Genomic DNA, 24443 nt, shown 5'->3' with positions numbered 1-24443 from the left:
TGTGAAACCGGATGCTTGTTTTCCGAGTCTTGCGCATTACCGTAACTTCTAGACTGGTCTACAGGTGTCATGCCAAAGTAATTATCCTGTCAGAATTTGTATCCCCTGGCGCGGGAGCGCGCACTCACTCAGTGCAGTGCTTACAGACGTTCAGCAGCTGCTCCCAGACAAAAGTAAAGGCATGTTGGTTGTTCAATACATGACATGAAAAAATAATTTTCATAATCTTTTGACAGCGTTTAATGCATGTGTGCCTTCACGTCAATTACACGCACAGCACAGAAACGGTGTCCAACATAAAAAACACGCTGTAAGACATTTATGACCGCACCACTGTCAAGATAATCCAGTGATTTTCACTCTTTCTTCAGTTCAGTTCGTTCATTCGAGATTAAAATATGAACAGTTATAAACTGTACTCTCTTGTACTTGTCGGTGACTTTTTCTGTCTTAAATAAAAGATAAGTAGACAAACATGATGTGGGTGATGGGTTGTTTTGGTTTACAAGAAATAAAATTTGGCTTTTACACTGTAAAAAAAAATCCAGTTTTTACAGAAAAATTCTCTCAGCTGTGGTTTCCAGGGGAATTCTGTCAAAATTACAATGATTATGTAAATGGTTTGCACATACATATTTATGTAAAATTTACAGTTTAAACCTGTAATTAAAAATATTAATCTGTAATTTTATAATATATAATCTGTAATTTTTCCGGCAAGGAAATCAGGGTTGGGGGACCCTGCGTGCCCTGATGGAACCTACCCAGCGGGCTATGCTCTCGATGCCTGAGAGAAATTAAGTATGGCATGCGTGGCCTCATTCTCTGTGGAAGACACTGAGGATTAATTTCTCCCCAGTCTGAAACGGAGTGGTGTTCAGTTGTTGGACTTCTGTGATAGCCACAGTTTGTCCATCACGAACACCATGTTCTCCACCTCCGTTGTCGATGCGGCCACTCGTAGCTGTGGTCGCAGGGTCTCTGGTGCCTGTCATGGCAGCAATCCCCAAACCCGGTGGTGGACGCTGGAAGTAAGGGATGTCATCAAGCTGAAGAAGGAGTCCTACTTGTCTTTGTTGGTAGGTGGGACCCGGGAGGCAGCTGACAGTTACTGGAAGGTCAAGCATGCTGCAGCCCGAGCAGAGGGACCGGAGGGTGTGTTCCAACTACAGGGGGATCACACTCTTCAGCCTCCCCAGTAAGGTCTATTCCAGAGAACTGGAGAGGAGAATTCGACTGATAGTCAAACCTCAGATTCAAGAGGAGCAGTGTGGTTTTTGTCCTGGTTGCGGCACACTGGACCAGCACTACTCACTCCATCGGGTGCTCGAGGGTTAATGGGAGTTCGCCCAACCAGTCCACATGTGTTTTGTGGATCTGGGTGTCCTTCGGGGCACCCTGTGGGGGTGCTACGGGAGTACGGGGTCCTTTGCTAAGGGCTCTCCGGTCCCTGTACGACTGCAGCAGGAGCTTGGTTCGCATTGCCGGTAGTAAGTCAAACCTGTTTTCAGTGCACGTTGGTCTCTGCCAGGGCTGCCCTTTGTCACCGGTTCTGTTCTTTATCTTTATGGACAGAATTTTTAGGCGCAGCCAGGGTGTAGAGGGGGTCTGGTTTGGGAACTACAGAATCTCGTCTCTGCTGTTTGCGGACGATGTGGTTCTGTTGGCTTCGTCAAATCAGTACCTTCAGCGTGCACTGGGGCGGTTTGCAGCCGAGTGTGAAGCGTCCGGGATGAAAGTCAGCACCTCCAAATCTGAGGCCATGGTTCTCGACCAGAAAAACGTCCTTTGCCCTCTTCAAGTTGGTGGAGTGTCCTTGCCTCAAGTGGAGGAGTTTAAGTATCTCGGGGTCTTGTTCACGAGTGAGGGACGGATGGAGCGTGAGATTGATAGATGGATCGTTGCAGCATCTGCAGTGATGCAGTTGCTGTATCGGACCGTCGTGGTGAAGAGAGAGCTGAGTAGGGGGCAAAGCTCTCGATTTACCAATCGATCTACGTTCTGATCCTCACCTATGGTCATGAGATTTGGCTCATGACCGAAAGAATGAGATCACGAGCACAAGCGGTCGAGATGAGTGTCCTCCGCAGGGTGGCTGGGCGTTCCCTTAGAGATAGGGTGAGGAGCTCAGTCACTCGGGAGGAGCTCGGAGTCAAGACGCTGCTCCTCCACGTTGAAAGGAGCCAGTTGAGGTGGCTCAGGCATCTTTCCGGATGCCCCCTGGACGCCTTGCTGGAGAGGTGTTCCAGGCACGTCCCATCAGGAGGAGGCCCCGGGGAAGACCCAGGACACACTGGAGGGACTACGTCTCTCGGCTGGTTTGGGAACGCCTTGGGGTTCCCCCGGAGGAGCTGGGGGAGGTGTGTGTGGATCGGGAGGTCTGGGCGGCTTTGCTTGAGATGCTGCCCCCGCAACCCGACTCCGGATAAAGCAGAAAAAAATGGATGGAAGGTATGGCGCTGATTGGTTTGTGCGCTGCCCTAACCCACATGAATATTAGCAAGACAGCTGCTTCCAGAATCTCGTCCCCTCATCTGTCCGTCATGATTAATGAGTTGGGCAATGCTGTGTAATGTCAGACTGCGTGAACTCTTGAACTCAAATGCAAAATGTATCTTGGAGCAAATCGCTGCATTGCAAAGGAATGTGCTGCAGAGGTCCGGAGAATATTCTTCGTTACTCTGGATGGCATTTCCCTGATCTCTAGTAATACTGTGAGAAATCTTGGAGTCATTTTTGATCAGGATATGTCATTCAAAGCGCATATTAAACAAATATGTAGGACTGCCTTTTTGCATTTACGCAATATCTCTAAAATCAGAAAGGTCTTGTCTCAGAGTGATACTGAAAAACTAATTCATGCATTTATTTCCTCTAGGCTGGACTATTGTAATTCATTATTATCAGGTTGTCCTAAAAGTTCCCTAAAAAGCCTTCAGTTGGTTCAGAATGCTGCAGCTAGAGTACTGACGGGGACTAGCAGGAGAGAGCATATCTCACCCGTGTTGGCCTCTCTTCATTGGCTTCCTGTTAATTCTAGAATAGAATTTAAAATTCTTCTTCTTACTTATAAGGTTTTGAATAATCAGGTCCCATCTTATCTTAGGGACCTCGTAGTACCATATTACCCCATTAGAGCGCTTCGCTCTCAGACTGCGGGCTTACTTGTAGTTCCTAGGGTTTGTAAGAGTAGAATGGGAGGCAGAGCCTTCAGCTTTCAGGCTCCTCTCCTGTGGAACCAGCTCCCAATTCAGATCAGGGAGACAGATACCCTCTCTACTTTTAAGATTAGGCTTAAAACTTTCCTTTTCGCTAAGGCTTATAGTTAGGGCTGGATCGGGTGACCCTGGACCATCCCTTGGTTATGCTGCTTTAGACGTAGATTGTGGGGGGGTTCCCATGATGCACTGTTTCTTTCTCTTTTTGCTCCGTATGCATCACTCTGTATTTAATCATTAGTGATCGATCTCTGCCCCCCTTCACGGCATGTCTTTTTCCTGTTTTTTTCCCTCAGCCCCAACCAGTCTCAGCAGAAGACTGCCCCTCCCTGAGCCTGGTTCTGCTGGAGGTTTCTTCCTGTTAAAAGGGAGTTTTTCCTTCCCACTGTTGCCAAGTGCTTGCTCATAGGGGGTCGTTTTGACCGTTGGGGTTTTTCATAATTATTGTATGGCCTTGCCTTACAATATGGAGCGCCTTGGGGCAACTGTTTGTTGTGATTTGGCGCTATATAAGAAAAAAGTTGATTGATTGATTGATTGATTCATAAATTTGGACTCCAGACGGTCACAGTTACAGTAAATGGAATTCTGTATCTCTGCACTGAACTTCAACGTGGTAGCCTTATCGGAAGGTACCTGAAGGTCAGATGCCCTGCTCTTCCCCTAGAAGATCTATGGCCTTGGTGAAGGAATTCAGCTCCCCCTTCTCATCTATCTACCCCCCCAGCCTGCTGTTGCCTAGCAATGTCAGACTTTACACACACACACACACACACACACACACACACACACACACACACACACACACACACACACAGAAACTTAACTCATGACACGTCTCTCTCCCTCCATCCCTTTTACCCCCCACCCCTTGTGTCTCTCCACTCTCCTCACCCCGGCTTCCTCCCTGCCACCCTGGAGGCAGTGCGGTTTTTACTGCTGCAGCCTTCAACTCCCCAAGCTGGGTGGTGCAGGCCCCTCCTGCTGCAGCCTTCACCCACTTTGCCTCATATTCGGATGACAGACTGCTTCAAGTTTAGTGCACATAAACAATGTCAAATGTATATGTGTTGTCTTTAATTCTGATGTGTGCCATTATTATGGGAAACTAGTAATAACTGTGGATTAATTGCTGTATTTTGTCTGAGGTAATTGGAGTGTAAACATAATTTCATTGTTGTTGCACTCGTGTAATGTCATTGACAATAAATATCATCTTATCTTATAAGTTCTCTTAAGTCTGGACTTGAAAGTCTCTGTAGAATCTGACTGTTTTTCTGATGCAGAGAGATCATTCTACAAAACAGGGGCATGTTAAGCAAAAGCTCTGTGAACCGCAGACTTTTTATTCACCCTAGGGACTCAAAATAATCCTGCACCCTGAGAATACAGAGCCCGGGCCGGTACGTAGGGTTTAAGCAGGTCAGCTAAAGGCGCTTTTCCACTTCACAAAAGTAGCACTACTCGGCTCAACTCTACTCAGTTTTTTCGCTTTTCCATTAGGGTAGTTTTTGGTACCGGGTCGTTTTTTTTTATTACCTGCTCGGGAGCGGTTCCAAGCGAGCCGAGCCGATACTAAAATGTGACGTCAACAGACTGCCGGCAATTGATTGGTCAGAGAGTGTGAGTCACAAATGCGACGTCCGACGGCGTCCGACAACAACAATCAAAGCCGCCATTGTTCGCTAGCATTTGCCTTTTCCTTGCACGCGAGTAACAAAGATGACTAACACCCGCAAAATTATACCGTGGTCTGTCGATGAGGTGCAGACGTTTTTGTGTTTGGTGGCAGAGGACACCATACAGAGACAGCTCGACGGAGCTTAAATAAATGTTTAACATTATTTAAACCAATGGTCTAAACACCATAATGCGTACCAGCTAACTAGCTAGCTGTGCTCTGCAATAAAGAACTAAAAAAAAAAAGTCAGCGTATCAACGTCTACGTCTGACTACTAGTGTCACTACTGTTACAGTTTATATTTTATGCAGTGTGTGTGTGTGTGTGTGTGTGTATAACCGAACCCTATATATAATATATATATATATATATACACACACACACACATACACGTGTGTGTGCATATTGTGTGTGTGTTTTTGCATGTTGCCATGTTGTGTTGTGCTTGTACTTAAGTCATTTGTGTACTTTTTTGTTCAAGATTCACCTTCCTTAAGTGAGGAGGGTTCAGCCACCAACTTTTTCGAGGATGACTCCCCAACTATCCCGTCGCCAGCCCCAACCACGCTGCCAGCCCCAACCCCGTCGCCAACCCCGACCCCGACGCCAGCCTCAAGGCCCCCCCCCCCGGCACCATCATCAGGTTCTGCTTCCACATCCGGCAGACAGTCCATGTGTAAGTTTCTCATCCTGTAGCTCCCAGCTCCAAATGTACATCCTCCATATCTTCAATTGGTTTTTGGAATCACTTTCCATTTCTATAATTTTTCTGTAGGGAAGAGAAAAAGGAGCCTCTACCAAGACCATCTGACCTTGATGAATCAGATGGAGTCTAACTCTGCTGCACAACACGAGGACAACCGGGCACAATGCACAGAACATATACGGTTGATCCTGGACGACGCCCGTGAAGCACGACAGGCTGAAGCCGTGTTCAATCAAGGACTCCTTCAAGTGCTGGGTGACCTTGTCCAGGCAATACGCCAACGGCGTGAGTGACCCATCAGTCTGGACTGGGCCCAATGTAGAATATGGAAATTTGTATATACTTTGCTGTGTTGCACTTATTTTTTCTCATTTGTTTGAATAAATAATCACTTATGTGATTGTGTCATAGTTTTGTGAGTGAAAGGTATCAGGTCAGAATGTCTACAAGCCAAAAAGTCCACACCCAAAATGTCCACAAAGTCCAAAAGCCAAAAATGTCCACACACTGTAAAATCTTCTCCAAGCATTTCCCACCTAAAATTGTAATCATAAAATAAGACACTAAACAGAAATCACATTAAACGCAAACTATATTTAATGTTGGGAAAGTGTAGTGACACGGACCCACAACAGGGGGCGTAAATGAACGGACAATGAAAGAGTCGAATATGAACACTTTACTGTTGTGAAACAAGCACAACCAGAACACAGATGATTACAGAATTTATGCAAACAGTCAATGTAGAAAGGTGACGTGTGGGCAGGCTTGAGGATAGAAGACGTCTGTCCTGAGAAGAACCGGAACCACACGCTTTCCTCCGCCACGGAACCTGGAGAATACTGGAGCCGCCAAGTCCCGAATTCCTAGGTGGCCACAGTCTCCAGATGTCGGATCTGGTACTGCTGGCAAGGAGCAAAAACGGTAAGAGGTGGGTGCGTGCACACCCAGTAACAACAATGGTGGAAATATCACCTCCACCTCTAATACAAGAGCATGCAGAGTAATGCAGTTATCTCTCAGAGGGAAAAGGAATGCAGTCCTAGCTCCCAATCACCAGCTCCTGCAAAACACGTACAGAACAAAGGCTTATGTGTAAGCACACGAACGGCTGAGAGTCGTTACCTCTACAGGTAGATGATATCTCGGCAGCGAGGTGGAGATGACATCCGGCTTTTATGGAGTGATGAAATGAAGATGGGTGACAGCTGTCACGAGTTGATGTGTGACAGCTGTCACTCCCGGTTGTGTCCGTGGCGGCAGCACCCTCTCGTGCCTGAAGCCCGCACTTCACGCAGGGCGCCCTCTGGTGGTGGGCCAGCAGTACCTCCTCTTCTGGCGGCCCACACAACAGGACCCCCCCCCTCAACGGGCGCCTACTGGCGCCCTACCAGGCTTGTCCGGGTGACGTTGGTAGAAGTCGGCCAGGAGGTCCGGGTCCAGGATGAAGCTCCTCTTCACCCAGGAGCGTTCTTCTGGTCCATACCCCTCCCAGTCCACCAAATACTGAAACCCCCAGCCCTTCCGACGGACATCCAGGAGCCTGCGAACCGTCCATGCAGGCTCCCCGTCGATGATCCGGGCAGGAGGCGGTGCCGGTCCAGGAGTGCAGAGGGTCGAGGTGTGGTATGGCTTGATGCGGGAGACATGAAAGACCGGATGGATCCGCAGTGAAGCTGGCAGCTGTAGCTTCACTGCGGCCGTTTGTGTGTGTGTGAGAGAGAGAAAGTGTTCGTGTGTGTGTGTGTGTGTGTGTGAGAGAGAGAGAGAAAGGGTTTGTGTGTGAGAGAGAGAGAGAGAGAGAGAGAGAAAGAAAGGGTTTGTGTGTGTGAGAGAGAGAGAGAGAGAGAAAGAAAGGGTTTGTGTGTGTGAGAGAGAGAGAGAGAGAGCGTTTGTGTGTGTGTGAGAGAGAGAAAGTGTTCGTGTGTGTGTGTGTGTGTGTGTGTGTGTGTGAGAGAGAGAGAAAGGGTTTGTGTGTGTGTGAGAGAGAGAGAGAGAGAGAGAGAGAGAGAGAGAGAGAGAGAGCGTTTGTGTGTGTGTGTGAGAGAGAAAGTGTTCGTGTGTGTGTGTGTGAGAGAGAGAGAGAGAGAGCGTTTGTGTGTGTGTGAGAGAGAGAAAGTGTTCGTGTGTGTGTGTGAGAGAGAGAGAAAGAGAGAGCGTTTGTGTGTGTGTGAGAGAGAGAAAGTGTTCGTGTGTGTGTGTGAGAGAGAGAGAGAGAGAGAGAGAGAGAGAGAGAGAAAGGGTTTGTGTGTGAGAGAGAGAGAGAGAGAGCGTTTGTGTGTGTGTGAGAGAGAGAAAGTGTTCGTGTGTGTGTGAGAGAGAGAGAGTGAGTGTGTGTGTGAGAGAGAAAGTGTTCGTGTGTGTGTGTGTGAGAGAGAGAGAGAGAGAGCGTTTGTGTGTGTGTGAGAGAGAGAAAGTGTTCGTGTGTGTGTGTGAGAGAGAGAGAGAGAGCGTTTGTGTGTGTGTGAGAGAGAGAAAGTGTTCGTGTGTGTGTGTGAGAGAGAGAGAGAGAGAGAGAGAGAGAGAGAGAGAGAAAGGGTTTGTGTGTGAGAGAGAGAGAAAGTGTTCGTGTGTGTGTGAGAGAGAGAGAGTGAGTGTGTATGTGAGAGAGAAAGTGTTCATGAGAGCGAGAGAGCGTGTGAGAGAGAGAGAGAGAGCGTGTGAGAGAAAGAGAGCGAGTGTGTGTGTGTGTGTGTGTGTGTGTGTGTGTGTGTGTGTGTGTGTGTGTGTGTGTGTGTGTGTGTGTGAGAGAGCGAGAGAAAATTAAGGTAATATTTTGCATGAACATTACTGAGTGGAATGGAGGCAAACTAAAAAAGCTAGAAAAACTTAAATTAAATAACTTGACTAACTAATAACACCAAAACCTTTAAATTAAATTGGTTAAAATTAATTAACAGTGTAGAGGACAAAGCAAATGAAGTATACAAAACCACTTAATTAAATGCGTTGCTAAATTTGGGTTTGTCTTACTATAAGTGTCTTGTGTGTACTCAGTGGCTGAGTTAGAATTTCTTTAAAAAACATGCAAATTGCTATTTTAGGGTTTTGTTTTGTTTTTAAACTGAGCAAATAATTTGTTTTAGAGTGTGGAATACTCCAAAGAATATTTCACTTCTGTGAACTGATCCTCATAACGTGTAAAGTGAAATCAAAATACCAGCATGGCTGCAGCTTTGAACACTGTTACAAACAGCCCCGGCCTCCCCTATTACCATTATAACTGGTCTGCTGTCCCAATAAAGATCACAGCTTTGACCCCCTAAAACAAACAAAAAACATCACTCATTCGTTTTATCTTAAATTTTCATCTTCGTTTCCACACCAGGAGCAACATTCGGGAATAAATCCGAGCAGCTCGTCAGCTCGCCTGAGCTGAAGTGGATCCAGAGGAGTCAGTCTGCAGCTGGCAGAGGTGGATGCGCTCCTTTCCACACCGCAGTAAAGCGCGCAGATCAGCAGCCTCCGTGACGTGTGCGCGCTGACAGTGTGAACGTCTCTCCTCCAACCGGGATGTGCAATTGTCATTAAACGACAAGAAAGATCTGATGTGCGCACCTCCATGCGTGTCCAAAAGGATCCCCGCCAAACTTTGGTGTCATTGATTTGATTAGTTTTGTCCCGTTTTAAACCTCCGAAAAGTTCTTCAACTTACTCCAGCAAAACACACGGAGACAAAATAAAAATAAATAAATATAACCCAAATGTCTTCGTCGCTCTTCCTGACTGACTGACAGCAGCAGCGTCACGTGTATCACTGACGGTAATCTAACGTTCCCGCATTTTTGTAGCAAGGGCTAAAATTCCGGCGCCCCAAAGCCATTAATTTTGGCAATGTTGATTTGCCAAATATTTATTAATTTTCCCTAGTAACTACATAGGATTGGTTATTTCGCTGCATTTCAAGGGCGCTTTGAATGATCGCCCAAGTCAAGGAATGATACGTTCTCTGCTCCTGTCGGTGGAAATGCACTGTTGAATGAGAGTCAGTTGGAGGACGTGTTGTTTTAATCATTCATATTACATGTAGGCACATACTATTAAGTAAAACTGACATTGATAATACTTTTTAAATATATACATATATTATGACTTTTCCCCTCCACATCTAGGAGGGCAGCGCCCGAGCGCCCCCTATGGGCCAGCCGCCACTGTGGTTAGCACTGTTGCCTCACAGCAAGAAGGTCATGGGATCAATTACCACCTGCGGCCTTTCAGTGTGGGATAGCATGTTCTCCCTGTCTTTTCATGGGTTCTTTCCAGGTGCTCCAGCTTTCTCCCACATCAAAAAGACATGCAAGTTAGGTGGATTGGAGACTTTAAATTGTCCGTAGGTGTGTGTACAGCTGTGAATGTGTTTGTTTGTCTATATGTGGCTCTGCAACAGACTGGCATCCTGTCCAGGGTGTACCCTGCCTCACGTCCTATTACTGCTAGGATTCCAGCCACCCCATGACCCTTAATTGCAGTAAGTGGTTGATGATTGTGAGAGAGTGAGTGAGTGTTTTCTTGTTTATTGCTTTTCCTCAGTGAATGCTCCTCTGTACTACTTTTCTGCTTGTGCTTTTATTGTGACATGTTTATTCCTTGTGTACTTGGTTGGGTTTAGTTTCTATCTCATGGGCACTATGGCTTCACGTTTCACATGCACACTTATTTCCTTGTTAATTGAGCCACACACTACGCAGCTGCCCACAGCACTTTCTCCAGTACCAGACTGCCTTCGTTCTATACCTGTTTTCTTGAGCTGCTTTTCCATGTTTGGAACACAGTTGCTGACTTACCCTGCCTGCTGTTGTGTGTCACCCTGGTACCTGCTCCTCTGCTCTCTCTCTCTCTTCCAGGTGGCATTCCTTGTGGAGCTGATGAGCACACCTGTCTACAATCAACCTGCCTCCATAAAAACCCTGGCACCAGAAACTCAGTTTTTACGACCTGGCACCTGGCCTCTCTATTTCTGAATAGAATCTACTGTTTGTGTTCCGTCGCAGTTATTTCTGGACTCTCTGTTTGTTATCTACTTGTTTTTTGACACCTGTGCTATTTTGGTTCTGAGCAATTGTACACTGCCACCCTCATACAGTTTCTCCTCCTCTGTAGTGAGTGTCAGCTCCACTGGGGGCCACCTGGACCACAGACTATGCACAATTCCACATCTTGGAACTCCACCTGCACACCGGATCCACTTGGGCTGCGACCACCGGTTTCCACCGCAACGCGGGCCGGGTCTCCACTCTGCTAACCTCCAAAGCTGTATTCACCATTCACACTGCATTTGTTCTTGTACAATCCTTGTACAATAAATCTGGTTTTCTTTATCCATTCAGCCTCCCTGCATTGGAGTCTAACCCAGGTGTTTGGGGATCAAATCCATAACACCTGCTTGTGTTTTGCCAAATTTAACCTGTCATCTACCGGATCTCCTACATGATAGAATCGGTCTCTGTGTTTTAACCCGGTGAGTGAGTTCCTGGTTAATCAGTTTGCTTATTCCTACATGGACACTGTTGTTTGGGGGACTGACGTCCTGGTGTATCCTGACCTCCTGCCTGTTTGTATGGTTACTCTTTGGAGATATTTGTTGTCAGAACTTATTTTCAACTGTGTACTAACTTCTGTAACTATAACACTTGTTATTAAAGACAGTTCTACTTTTACACTTGTGTGGTTCTTTGCCCTAGGGTCTCTGACTATGCCATGGTCATTTCAGCATGTATGCACTGTAGTGCAGTCACATTGAATTATGGGTAATGACAAAACACTGAATAGGGCAGACGATCTGCTCTGTGTCAGCCTGATCCGGTCAGATCTCAGAAGCTAAGCAGTGCGAAACCTGGTTAGTACTTGGATGGGAGACCTCTTTGGAACACCAGCGGCTCTGTGTGTTTCTCCAGGTAAAACTGGAGTTGCGTCAGGAAGGGCATCCGGCGTAAAACTTGTGCCAAATACCAATGTGGATCTGCTGTGACGACCCTGACCAAAACGGGAGCAGCCGAATGGACAACAACAACAACAAGAAAACACTGAATAGGAAATGCAGAATGCATAGTTCTTGGACTGTAAGGCACTGTGAATTAGATTCACTACCCTCATATTGATGCTGTTCCATCAGTCAGATTCCCCTTTGGACTCTGTGACCCCACAAAGTGCCCTGTCTCCTGCTGGATTATCATGATTTATTATTAATTGATGGGTTTGACAAATGCTGTGGCATAAGGCCAGCCATGGACCCCACAAATCCCACTGATGAAATCAAATGCACCGAGCCTCCAGACATGTTGTAGATGCGTTTTGCATAAAAAGCATTGGTCATTAATTCATGAAAAGGGCACATCTCACAGCAGCAATATATGACCATTAGTGAGTGTGTGTTTAGAAGAATCAATATATTTTCTCATACACAAGTTTAGAGGATACACATTCTACTAATCTTATTTTGTTTACCTCCTCACCTGCCTATTGTGATGAATTACACTGGTTAGTTTTATCTGACATTCCTCATAAATTACACACAAACACTATCGGGGCTACAAAGAGAAGATTGTTAAAAAATGAAAAGTCTTTTTAAATTTAGTTGAACAAGAAGTAAATTGTGCAATCTCTGTTGTGGCTTTTAATCAGTGCATGTCAATATCAATATTGCCAAAGATTACCCTGGGCTTTGTGGGAATCATCTGTTTACCTGATCTGTTTGTCTGCATGGGACAGCAGTGTATCTGTATTTTCTCTATGCAAGTTATAAGAACTCATCTGATTGTTTTGTTGCTTGTCAGTATCTTTGTGATGAGGTGCACAGTTGGTTAGTGAAATCAGTCCCTGTCCTAGTTTTGAAAGGAGACCAGTTCACTCTGTCTGACAGGAGAGGACTGCTTGTTTGTTTTGTACGTGATTGAAAATCAGGTGAGAGCGTAATTTCATTTTTAAGAGGCCATTTACAGAGAATGGGCCTCATGTATCAACGTTGCGTACGGCGATATTTGAGCGTATATGGGGTGTACGCCAAAACGGCTGCGCTACTTGGCATTTATCAGTGTGGTCGTTGGCGTATGCTGCGCTGAAAATATACACCAGGTCGAGAGGTGACGTAAATTATACACCAAAATGAACCAGCGCTGGAATCCACATAAGAATGAAGATGATCAACATGATAAACAGTGCCATTATACAAATCAATGCATATGTTACATAAATAACACTTTCCTGATTATACTACATAATAATCAATACAAATCCCGCTGTTGCGGGATTGTTATGGAGCACGATCCGTGGCTACAGCGCTGACAGGAAGGAAAGCGCTGCTCGCCTTTTTCTCCAGACTTCGAGCCTGGAGCCAGAGCAGCACTGAGCTTAACTTCATGTGGTGTGATCGTTTTAGACTATGAAATTGATAACAACTGTAGTTTCGTCATTCCCTTAATTCGCCCGTGCTGCAACCAGGTTTTGTTGTCTCCATTCGGTTGTCACAATAAAATAAATACAGAAATACATTTAAAAAATAAAGAAATCTGACAGATTAGGCGTGTCTTATTAATTGAGCGAGCAAATATCCACATGTCAAGAATTATTGACATGTGAAAAGAGAATACAGTGGTCCCTCGCTATAACGCCGTTCACCTGTCGTGGCCTCTGAGTCTCGCAGAGTATTTAGTCCAATTTTGCATGGCTTTTTTTTTTACAGTGTTCTGTGTTCTGCGTATCTGTTTATAAGAATCTTGTTGCCCAGAAGAGAAAAGAGCGCCAACAACTACTCATAACTGTGTTTGTCCCACGGAAACAAACACCTGCTGCAGCGAGATGTGAGTGGAAAAAGGCGCAGCGCCAGGATGCAGAGGCCCGATCTGTGACATACTGGTCAGTCACTATTAATAATTTCTTATGTGTCCGACCTCGTTTGTTGATTGTTAAAATTAATTTGTTAGTTCTAAATGCCATCATAATTATTTATAGGAAAACGTTCTATTTTTATTTCTCAAACAAATGTTTGGGCCTGAAAACAGTTTGGTATTATTTTCCCACTAAGGTTTGAACTTTGAGAGTGTTTACACACGAGAGAAAAGTGAGAAAATGTTCATGCCTGATTGAGAAGGTGTATAAACTGTGTAGTGAGGGGTTTTACAGCTTTGAAACATCTATAATAATTGTAAAAAATAACGCTGACTACGTCGCGGTTTCGCGTATTTCGGGCTATTGTTTAGAACGTAACTCCAGCGATTAATGAGGGACCACTGTAACACTTGATTGATTATATACTACAAAACAATTGATACGACGGCCGCTTTTGACGCTCTGTTGGCACGCGTCGTGATTGGTGGAGTTCTTTTTCATTGCCGTCTTCCCGACTTCCATGTCGTAAAATGAGGGTGTGTCTGAAGCGGAGTCTGAATATTTATGGGCGTGTTTATTATAATTACGATCGTTTCCACCCGCCGCATTTATCAAGATCACGTCAGGTGTACGCCAGAAATGGGCAGGTGCGCACTGCTTGATACATGTCACGGTGACTTTGGTGTATTTTAAGTTTACGCCGTAAATTTACGCCACAAGTGCGCAACATTGATACATGAGGCCCAATGTGTTTGGATTACCAAAAGCAGATAGTGCAGGTGGACTCAGGGGGCCTCATGTATCAATGTTGTGCACTTGTGGCGTAAATCTACGGCATAAACTTGAAATGAGGGCTTAAATAACTAGTGGTGTAATTAGTGGAACATGACACAGGTGTCAGTGAAGGTTCTGGAAGGGGGCCTGACCAAGGAAAACAAAGGTAAGTGCAAGAGAGTGAAGGCAGGAAAACACAGAGTGGAGTGATGAAAGAAACAAAGACACGTGAGCAGGTGCAAGAGCAGGAGTGAATGAAAAACCAAAGCAGACAGAATCAAAGTGTGAGACAAAGACACAATGGCTGGTGCAGTGATATGGAGTGGGAACATAATTGGATGGGTGTGCGGAAAACAGCGAACTATGAGCAGAGCTAAAACAGAATAATATATTAACAAGACCTGACAGAACGTGACTAAGTAAATGGCTGAAAACAAGGAGATCAATGATTATAATAAAAACCAGAACCGGAGTGAGATGGATTAAAATATAAAAGTAAATGCAATAACCAGTAGTGAGGTGACAGCATAAACTAAGACTACATCACGAACAGAATGACAAAACCAGAGACTACAAAATAGTGCAATAAATAAAAGGAATTAATTGATAAGCAATGAATTCAATAAATAACAAATGGAACATAATCAGATGAGAAAACTCTTGAAGGCAAATAATAACCAAAACCTGTGACTAAAGCATAATACAAAAATGAGATAAACAGAACTAAGCTAAGACTACAAGATGCTCAAAAGAAAACTGAACCGCAGACCAAAGCATAATAACAAGAAATGAAATAAACACAATCAAACAACGACTGACATGACTAAGTGACCATAAATGAACAAATACAAAGATGATGAATGGAAACAAATCAATGATAACCTGAGCATGACAAGACAGAAGAGTCAGAGCATGAACGTGAATACGAGACCATAATTATGACAGTAGGCCCTAAAGGGCCGGACCATGACAGCTTCAGTCTAGGGAATTTCCACAGTCTATTTACACGGATACTGGCAGAACAATAGGAGCTGAACACTTTGTGTGCAAGCGTGTCATTGTTTCATGTGCTCATTTGTGTGTTTGGTCACCAGTTTGCATTTCCAACTGCTCTCCAACAGTCACGCCCAGTGAGATAGGACACTAAATTTTGACACAGTATGCAAGTTCAACACAGGTTAAGAGAGTCAATATGTTGCAAGCTATAGAATCTTTACAGTTGTAACAGTTGTTACAGTGGTCAAGAGAAACCATAATGCATCCAAATTAAGACAATATTAGCAAACACACACACACACACACACAAAAATCAATACATCAATTAATTGCATCAAAACAATTCTACCAATTTTGAGATATTACTTGCAAACACAGAGGACATACAAGTATAACCTATAGCACTGAAACAATTTCATATAATAATATGCACTTTCGTGCAACACATACAAAAATCACACACATGCTGCAAACATCCAAAACACAATGGAAGTAGTCATGCCACAAAACAATAAATAAATGAATAAATAAGGTTTCTGGGGGAGAAAGGGCGAATTTCAGTGTACTATAGTGCTGTGTTATTGTTATCTCTACCTGACTGGAAAGTAAATTTATTCATTTATATTATTGATTAATTTACTGTTAAGGTAACTGTACGTTTGGATTTTATTGTTATTAAGTCTGCCAAGGATGACCCATTGACCACATTACACCCATTTTGGCATCTCTTCACTGGCTTCCTGTCCCAGTGAGATCAGACTTTAAGGTTCTGCTACTAGCCTATAAAATTATTCACAGACTGGCACCTCCCTACCTAGCTGACCTAATTAAACCCTATGTACCGGCTTTGCGTTCTCAAGGTGCAGGACTACTTAGTGTCCCTAGGGTGAATAAAAAGTCTGCAGATCACAGAGCTTTCTCTTATTGTGCCCCTGTTCTGTGGAATGATCTCTCTGCATCAATAAAACAGTCACATTCTGTAAAGACATTCAAGTCCAGACTTAAGACGTACCTATTTTCCCTTTCATATGGCTAGCATACTAGCATAGTATGTTTCTATGCTTTTTACTCTTTTAATTAATTTTATTAGGAAACAGAGCAGGCCGCTACCTCAAATTCTGGGTCTTTTAGTGAAGCTTAGGGCTAGTGGCCAGCGATCACCTTAGTATTTCTTCTGTTCTTCTTGTTGCTTGCTGACAAATTACACTGTATTTGTCTTTCTGATGCTTGATTCTGCTTTTTTTTAATTTTCTCTCTGTTTGAGGTGCGGCTCCATCCAGAGATGGGTGTGGTATCTGTTCCAGAAACCATCCTGTGCACCGGCAACATTTCCTGTATGTTCATTTTGTGAATCATTGTGTAATTTGCGTCTGTAGCATGGCCCAAGCAGAGGGTCACCCCTTTGACTCTGGTCTGCTTGAGGTTTCTTCCTCAGAGGGAGTTTTTCCTTGCCACTGTTGCTCTGGGGGTTGGTAAGGTTAGACCTTACTTGTGTGAAGCACCTTGAGGCAACCTTGTTGTGATTTGGCGCTATATAAATGAAATAAATAAATGTAATAAAACCATCAACATTTATAGATATAGATATAGATATAGATAGATATAGATAGATATTGGGCTGTGGAAGACACCTTTAAATTTTGGAGGTGATCTGGTGTCGCTGACTGAAAGATCCCCCCTAAAAATCAGTTTGCCCTGCCTTCACTGCGCATGCGTCATTAGCCGTGGTTCACAGATTAACACCTTGTTTCTGCTTCAAACTGCACTCCAGTCAACATCTGTCTCAGCAACAGATATCTGAAGCTTTTGTACAACAATCATTTCCACATAAATTCAGCATTATTTCATCATAAAAGACGGATGCATCGATCAGAGCGCTGCGGCTACACGAGCTGCTAGCTGATGAGTTTAATGTGCGTCAGTCATTTCAAAGCTTCACAAAGTTTCACCAAGTATGCTTAAAACGGCCTCTTTTCTGTTTAAAACTGACTTTAGAATGATTTAAGAGGTTTTACCTTTATCATCTGATGGTTAATAATACCATTAATCCATTTGATTGGTTTGGGTGAAGAGACTCAATCTCAGGTGTGCTGCTGTGGTCCGAAATGACGCATGTGCAGTGAAGGCAGGTGGACCGTTCGGTCTGTAACACCGGATTCAGATTTTGGATGAAGTTTCACTTTATATAGGCTTTGAAGGACTACTGTTAGCAGGGCTACATCAAAACTACTGCATGGATTTTTACGAAAGCTTCACCTCAGATAGACATTAAGCCATAGAAGACTCCACTGAATTTTGGAGGTGATCCAGATCCAGATCGCCTCCAAAATTTAAAATGTGTTTGGACTGCTGGTCAGTATGAACCTAAAAATGCCATAATTTCAGTACAGACATAAATGTTCTTTTATTTCTGCCCTCAGATGAACCAGATGAGATGGATCAAGGTGAGGCATTTGTTTAGGGTTGCCAACTCTCTGAAAAATAAATAAGGGACACCTCGCCAGGGCCGACCGACCATTGCCTTCACCCTTCCCAGCGTCTGTGTGAAACGATTTTTAACCATTTGACTGTTGACTTGACGCTGAATTTAAGTAGATGCATACATACAGTTGTTCTAATATGAACACGTGGAAAACAAATTATTTAGCAATTTATTTTTAGTGCAAAATAAATTTTCACTCACAATTTCAATATGAGCATTCTGTCCTGCTTCAAAGCATAAAATAAAATAAAAAATTCTTTAAAAATAAATCTCTCTGTAGTGCTTAACTTAAAATTGTATAAATTAACAAAAAAACAATTGAAAATTTGCATCATCCAAAACAATGTAACAGTGCACATTTACACATTTAGTGTGATAAAAAGTGCAAAAAATAAAGTCTGAAAAGTAAACAATACTTACAATACTTATAGCTGTTGTCGCGCACCTTTTCCACCCAGACATTTTCCTTTTCTCATCCGCCCCTGTATTTTTGCATTCTTTTTTTTTTTTTTTTTTTTAGGAGGAGTAACGACGTTACAGACATTGCTGTCCATAGGCATATCTGCAGTGCCAGTGTCGGTGTCTGTATAGATATCAGCCATGCTGCTTTGTTATTGTCGTCCAGCGACCGTCGTCGGCTCATGACGTCGGTATCTTCTTGCGAGCAGATGTTCCTCGACCAATGAGATAAGAGTGATTCTGTATTGTCAACTCGTGTCTGTCAGCTCATTGGTGAAAAGCAGGAGAGAGGCTGGGATCAAATTTACCGTAAGTTTCCATATAAAGCGCCAGTCAATTCCATTGACATTTTACAGACTTTTTGATTCTCACACAAATACGGGACAAACTGCGTCCCATTTCAGGTCAATACGGAACGCACACTTTTATTTCCAAATAAGGGACGATTCCGTTTTTCAAGGGACGGTTGGCAAACCTACATTTGTTTGCAGTAACAAAGTCATCATGTTGGACCCAGAGATGGAGATCAGACCTGTTAAAAAGGGCCCACCATTACGTGTGAAATGCATCCACCAGAACCGCCACACCCTGTTGCTGACTGCATCTTCGAGAGTGATGCAGACTCCACTCACAGAATTTCAAACACTTCACCATCAATGCCGGTTGTGGCCCAAATTCTAATAACTTTGATCAAACTAAGCCAGATCTTTGTCATGGCTGATTTGGAACACTGACTAAAATAGCACAAGGGCAGGTCAACAGGACTGTGAGCAGACATTATGTGTGAACACAAGAAGGATCTCAATGTGTAGTTGCCGTGTGAAACAATCAAAGGAACATTGCCAAAAGCTTTTAAAGAGCACACTGCTAACAACCTGTGCAATTGACTGCACAGAGACACTTCAACAAGCAAAGAACCTGGATTCACAGACACGATTATGCAAATATAACACAGTTAAGTATTCAGTGGCTGTTTCCCTCTCTGGAATAATCATGTTTATTTCTTATGTTTATGGTGGAAACATGTACAGAAGGAGCCTGAGCTTGTGCGAGAGGTTGAGAGATACCGATTAGAGATAGTCGGGCTCACCTCCAAGCACAGCTTGGGCTCTGGTACCCAACTCCTGGAGAGGGGCTGGACGCTTCATTTTTCTGGCGTCGCCCACGGGGAGAGGCGGAGAGCTGGGGTCGCATTGCTTATTGCTCCCCAGCTCAGTCGTCAAGTGTTGGAGTTCACTCCGGTGAACGAGAGGGTCGCGTCCCTACGCCTTTGGGTCGGGGACAGGTCTCTCACCATTGTCTCGGCCTATGGGCTGAGCAGCAGTGCAGAGTACCCGACCTTCCTGGAGTCCCTGGGAGATGTACTAGATAGCGCTCCGACTGGGGACTCCATTGATCTCCTGGGGGATTTCAACGCCCACATGGGTGGCGACAGTGAGACCTGGAGGGGGGTGATCGGGAAGCACGGCCTCCCCGATCTGAACCCAAGTGGTGTTCAGTTGTTGGACTTCTGTGCTAGTCACAGTTTGTCCATCACGAACACCATGTTCGAGCACAAGGGTGTCCATAAGTGCATGTGGCACCAGGACACCCTGAGCCGGAGGTCGATGATCGACTTTGTAGTCGTATCATCTGACCTTCGGCCACGTGTCTCGGACACTCGAGTGAAGAGAGGGGCAGAGCTGTCGACTGATCACCACCTGGTGGTGAGTTGGATCTGCTGGGAGGGTAGGAAGCCGGTAAGACCTGGCAGGCCCAAACGTATCATGAGGGTCTGCTAGGAACGACTGGCGGAACCCTCTGTCAGCGAGGTCTTCAACTCCCACCTCCGGGAGAGCTTCTCCCAGATCCCGGGGGAGGTTGGAGACATGGAGTCTGAGTGGACCATGTTCTCCACCTCCATTGTCGATGCGGCTGCTCGTAGCTGTGGTCGCAAGGTCTCTGGTGCCTGTCGCGGCGGCAATCCCCGAACCCGGTGGTGGACACCGGAAGTAAGGGATGCCATCAAGCTGAAGAAGGAGTCCTACTTATCTTTGTTGGTAGGTGGGACCCCAGAAGCAGCTCACAGGTACCGGCAGGCCAAGCGTGCCGCAGCCCGTGCGTTCGCAGAGGCAAAAACTCGGGTCTGGGAGGAGTTCGGGGAGGCTATGGAGGAGGACTATCGGTCGGCCTTGAAGAGATTCTGGCAAACCGTCCGACGCCTCAGGAGGAGGAAGCAGCTCTCCACCAGCACTGTTTACGGTGCGGGTGGGGAGCTGTTGACCCTGACTGGGTATGTTGTCGGGCAGTGGAAGGAGTACTTCGAGGATCTCCTCAGTCCCATCATCACGTCTTCCCAAGAGGAAGTAGAGACTGGGGACTTGGAGGCGGACTCATCCATTACCCAGGCCGAAGTCACCGAGGTGGTTAGAAAGCTCCTCGGTGGCAAGGCTCCTGGGGTGGATGAAATCCGTCCTGAGTACCTTAAGTCTCTGGATGTTGTGGGGCTGTCTTGGCTGACACGCCTCTGCAACATCGCGTGGCGATCGGGGACAGTGCCTCTGGATTGGCAGACCGGGGTGGTGGTCCCTCTGTTTAAGAAGGGGGACCGGAGGGTGTGTTCCAACTATAGGGGGATCACACTACTCAGCCTCCCCGGTAAGGTCTATTCCAGAGTACTGGAGAGGAGAATTCGACTGATGGTTGAACCTCGGATTCAGGAGGAGCAGTGTGGTTTTCGTCCTGGTCGCGGCACACTGGACCAGCTCTACACGCTCCATCGGGTGCTCGAGGGTTCATGGGAGTTTGCCCAACCATGTGTTTTGTGGATCTGGAGAAGGCATTCGACTGTGTCCTCGGCGCACCCTGTGGGGAGTGCTCCGGGAGTACGGGGTCCGGGGTCCTTTGCTAAGGGCTATCCGGTCCCTGTACGACTGCAGCAGGAGCTTGGTTCACATTGCCGGTAGTAAGTCAAACCTGTTTCCAGTGCACGTTGGCCTCCGCCAGGGCTGCTCTTTGTCACCGGTTCTGTTCATTATTTTTATGGACAGAATTTCTAGGCGCAGTCTGGGTGTAGAGGGGGTCTGGTTTGGGAACCACAGAATCTCGTCTCTGCTGTTTGTGGACGATGTGGTTCTGTTGGCTTCATCAAATCAGGACCTTCGGCGTGCACTGGGGCAGTTTGCAGCCGAGTGTGAAGCGTCCGGGATGAAAATCAGCCCCTCCAAATCCGAGGCCATGGTTCTCGACCGGAAAAAGGTGCTTTGCCCTCTTCAGGTCGGTGGAGTGTCCTTGCCTCAAGTGGAGGAGTTTAAGTATCTCAGGGTCTTGTTCACGAGTGAGGGACGGATGGAGCGTGAGATCCATAGACAGATCGGTGCAGCATCTGCAGTGATGCAGTCGCTGTATCGGACCGTCGTGGTGAAGAGAGAGCTCAGTAGGGGGGCAAAGCTCTCGATTTACCAATCGATCTAAGTTCTGATCCTCACCTATGGTCATGATATTTGGCTCATGACCGAAAGAACGAGATCGCGAGTACAAGCAGCCGAGATGAGTTTCCTCCGCAGGGTGGCTGGGCACTCACTTAGAGATAGGGTGAGGAGCTCGGTCACTCGGGAGGAGCTTGGAGTCGAGCCGCTGCTCCTCCACGTCGAAAGGAGTCAGTTGAGGTGGCTCAGGCATCTTTTCCGGATGCCCCCTGGACACCTCGCTGGAGAGGTGTTCCGGGCACATCCCACTGTGAGGAGGCCCCGGGGAAGACCCAGGACACGCTGGAGGGACTACATCTCTCGGCTGGCTTGGGAACGCCTTGGGGTTCCCCCGGAGGAGCTGGAGGAGGTGTGTGTGGATCGGGAGGTCTGGGCGGCTTTGCTTGAGCTGCTGCCCCCGCGACCCGACTCCGGATAAAGCGGAAGAAAATGGATGGATGGATGGATGGATACATTCTGTTTTTATTTACATTTCACACAATGTCCCAACTTCATTGGAACTGGGGTTGTAATTTACAAAATGTACCCACCTGGAGATCTGCCTTGACCTGCACTGCATGAACACCCTGCTGTTTATTTCACCTGATGCTGAAACTCAAACCCAGGCTCTGTGATGTGGGATTTTAAGGCTTTTGCTGGCCTCTACTTCTGTCTTAAGGTAAATAAGTTGTGTCCAGAGAACTTTTTCATTTTAACAGAATGGGGCCAACCTCATTACTGTGCAGGTGCTGATATGCCTCAAAGTTTTTCAGATTGTTAATTTCCTCCCCGTTCAGAGCGAGAGCTAAGAAAAAACTTAAGAATGCTATGTTAACTTAGGCCACTTCTTCATGCCGTCCTCCCACCTCTCTATATTTGTAGACAGCGGGATTGTAATGTTGTGTTGTTTGAGCCGTGACAGCTGCTGTTTACGTCTCTAAGCCTCGTAGAAAGTGGATTCGCGTGAACAGTTAACATGTAAACAAACACCAGTTCCAGTTCATACCGGAAGTCTCACCCATAATTCACGCAACTTCAACTCAATTTAATAAGCTTTTAAATTAAAATTAAATAACTAATTAAAAATTAATAAAAAATTCAAATACATAATTAAAAACAGAAGTAAAAGAATAAAACAGATAAAAATAAATATTCATACGAAAGAGAATAAAAATGTGTTTTAGGTCTTGACTTAAAACTGTCCACGGACTCCGACTGCTTCACGGTCGCAGGAAGACCGTTCCACAGGGTGGGTGCACGAGGAGAAAAGCTCTTTGACCCTCTCACTTCTTCTTCACCCTGTGAACACAGAGAAGTCCCGCAAACTGCAACTGCAAAGCAGCAGTACGTAAGGTTCCACCAGATCAGCCAGAAAAGATGGCACCAGTCCATGAACAACTTTATAAGTCTATAACAAAACCTTAAAATCTGCTCTCACAGAGACAGGGAGCCAGTGTAAAGATGCCAAAATGGATGTCAGATGTCAAAAGTCTGGCAGCAGTGTTCTGAACCAGCTGAAGACCCCTAATGCTGGATTGCGGTAACCCTGAAAATAGAACATTACAATAATCTAGTCTAGAAGAAACAAAAGCATGAATCAGGGTCTCAGCATCAGCAATAGACAGGATGGGACGAAACCTCGCTATATTTTGCAGATGGAAAAAAGCTATCCTAGAAACATTCCTGATGTTGAGGTCAAAGGACAACGTGGGATCAAAAATTACTCCAAGGATCCTCACTTTGTCTGTGTGATGTATGACACATGAACCCAGGCCGAGTGCCAGCTGATCAAACTGATGCCAATCTGTCTCGCTGGACCAAGAACCATCATTACAATCTTATCAGAGTTTAAAAGTAGGAAGTTACTCAACATCCAGCTTCTCACTGATAGAAGACAGTCATCCAGGGGTTTTATGGGAATGAGATTTCCCGCAGTTATCAGCTTGTACAACAACGCAAAGCCTCATGGGGGCTCGGAATAAGGTGAATAAAGTGAAATCCTGAGCCAGAATCTGGATCTGGATCACCTCCAAAATTCAGTGGAGTCTTCCAAGCCCTAATACAGGGGTGGCCAAGTTCGGTCCTCGAGAGCCACCTTCCTGACACTCTTAGTTGTCTCCATGCTCCAACACACCTGAATCCAATGAAAGGCTCATTAAAAGTCTGCTAACGAGTCTTTCATTGGATTCAGGTATGTTGGAGCATGGAGACAACTAAGAGTGTCAGGAAGGTGGCTCTTGAGGACCGAACTTGGCCACCCCTGCACTAATATCTCTCTGTGGTGCAAAATATGGTGAGAATCCATGCAGTAGTTTTGATGTAATCCCACTAAGACAGAACTTACAAATAAATAAATAGACTCTGATGATTTTATAACATCCTTGATGGATGCAATAATAGCATAAAAGTCAAGTTTGTTAATAAGGATGTTTGTCACAACACGTACAGACATTTAAGGCACAGACACATGCACTGAAAGACATTTGCAGGTATTTGAACAAAAACTGACAAGGAGGAGAACAAGGCGAAACAAGGATCAGTTTAATGTGACTGGAAAATGATTTTATTATCACAGATTCACACTATAAGATCTCCCTGTAATTTTGTCCAGATGGGACCATTGCTGACTTTTTTTTTTAATGTCACCATGACAGGACTAGACTTTCCCCCATCGCACATTAGGACAAAGTCAGTCAGTCAGTGACCCAGCAAGATGCGGATTATCATTTCTCCACAAACTTTTGGCTGAATGTTAATGATATTATTGCTTGGAGGACGTGTTGTACATCCAGTTACCTTGACACATGCACAACGCGCTACAGCCCTAATGATGAGTGGGGAATGTAAAACTACCAAT

General features: G+C 45.3%; 1 long non-coding RNA gene across 1 annotated transcript; it reads left to right on the top strand.

Moving 5' to 3' along the window:
* Positions 1 to 1038: 1038 nt before the first annotated feature.
* On the top strand, positions 1039 to 20289 carry LOC117513284. The gene is made up of 3 exons (XR_004561539.1): positions 1039 to 1079; positions 7000 to 7003; positions 20184 to 20289. It is a non-coding gene; the product is annotated as an uncharacterized LOC117513284 (long non-coding RNA).
* Positions 20290 to 24443: the final 4154 nt, after the last annotated feature.

The sequence above is a fragment of the Thalassophryne amazonica genome, chromosome 7 (assembly GCF_902500255.1).
Source record: "Thalassophryne amazonica chromosome 7, fThaAma1.1, whole genome shotgun sequence".
In the NCBI taxonomy this organism is placed as follows: Eukaryota; Metazoa; Chordata; class Actinopteri; order Batrachoidiformes; family Batrachoididae; genus Thalassophryne; species Thalassophryne amazonica.
The sequence above is the reverse complement of the archived record's forward strand: the minus strand, read 5'-3'. Positions and strand labels throughout refer to the sequence as shown.